This window comes from Carex rostrata, chromosome 16 (assembly GCF_964058835.1).
Source record: "Carex rostrata chromosome 16, lpCarRost1.2, whole genome shotgun sequence".
Taxonomy (NCBI): domain Eukaryota; kingdom Viridiplantae; phylum Streptophyta; class Magnoliopsida; order Poales; family Cyperaceae; genus Carex; species Carex rostrata.
Genome location: NC_135933.1, coordinates 5,202,224 through 5,203,586, shown reverse-complemented (window position 1 = coordinate 5,203,586; position 1,363 = coordinate 5,202,224). Strand labels below are relative to the sequence as shown.

The 1,363-nt window shown below is 45.3% G+C and overlaps 1 non-coding gene across 1 annotated transcript; it reads right to left on the bottom strand.

Annotated features, from left to right (window-relative positions):
- Positions 1-517: 517 nt before the first annotated feature.
- On the bottom strand, positions 518-623 carry LOC144567884 (small nucleolar RNA R71). The gene has a single exon (XR_013515533.1). It is a non-coding gene; the product is annotated as a small nucleolar RNA R71 (small nucleolar RNA).
- Positions 624-1,363: the final 740 nt, after the last annotated feature.

The window sequence follows — 1,363 nt, the reverse complement described above, 5'->3', positions numbered from 1 at the left end:
TCTTCTTGTAGGTGCATACACTGGCTAGATACACGAGATCCAGTCTAGCTCTCAACTCAAACAAGAAGTTAACCCCTTCTCTCTCAACTTCAGTCAAGAGGAAGTACGTAAGAAAGCAAGACCTCCAAGAGAATTCCGTCCAAACCTTACGAGATGTCTTCCAATGATGGAGTTCTACCGGACCCGACACTACAACACAACCACCAAGCTCCACCCAACCGAGTGGAAGCTAATGAAGAAGAGACTAGACCTATCAATGACGATTCCATGCCAACTGTGGAGCACAACCGAAGTAGCATTCGTATACCAACCGCCAATGCTCAAATCGAACTCAAGACTTCATACATCCATGAAGTACAAAGAAACCGATTTGAAGGCCGACCGGGAGATAACCCCCATATCCACATCTCTAACTTCCTCACCATCACAGTGATTCCATTCGACAAGAAGGAGTAGAGCGAGATCACACTCGCCACCGCCTTCCTTGCCAAGTACTTTCCACTGAAGATGACAGCTGACTATTGATCGAGAATCACCGGTTTTCAACAACAAGATAGAGAATCTCTAAATGATGCATGAGAGCGCCACAAGGACCTCTTATGAGAGTGTCCCCACCATGGACTTGGTAAATGGCTAGTTCTACAATCTTTCTATGATGGTCTCTTCCCTCATCTGAAGCAAATACTAGACTCATTCGCTGGAGGAGCATTAATTAGTCAAAGTGTCAAGGATGCTAACCGAATCATAAATGACTTGTGCCAAAGCTAAAATTACTCAACCTCAGTCCGTTCTCCGAATAGGGCCACCACTCCGGGCAAGCACAATGTCAATGACTTCACCCTCCTCTCTGCCAAAATGGACGCATTAACTAATGCTGTATCCAAGTTGACAACCGAAAAAGCAACAATGACAAACATTGTAACATGCGATGACTGTGGAGAGCCTCACAATCCTAAGGACCCTTGTCCTCTCATGACCGAGATCGAGGCCGAGCAAATTGCCATGGTAGGGAATCCTCAATCTAACAACTACAATTCTAACTATACCATATTCGTAGCGACAATTAGATGCTCAACCACCTCGCAAGCCTTATTTAGAGTGGAGGATGGATGAATTCGTTAGATCTCAAAAGAAGGCAAGTGATGACATGGTTGCAAGAGTGGCTGCACTAACCGACAGAACGAAGAATGTCGAAAATCAGGTTGCTCATCTAGCAAATGATTTTGCCAATTTCTCAAGAGGAAGATCCAACCTACCGGGTCAGCCGGAGGTGAATTCCTAAGGAGAGTTGCAAGTGCATCAACCACCGAAAAGAATGTGGATATGAAGGATACCAACTAGTGAAAGGGGAACCTTCTTGCCA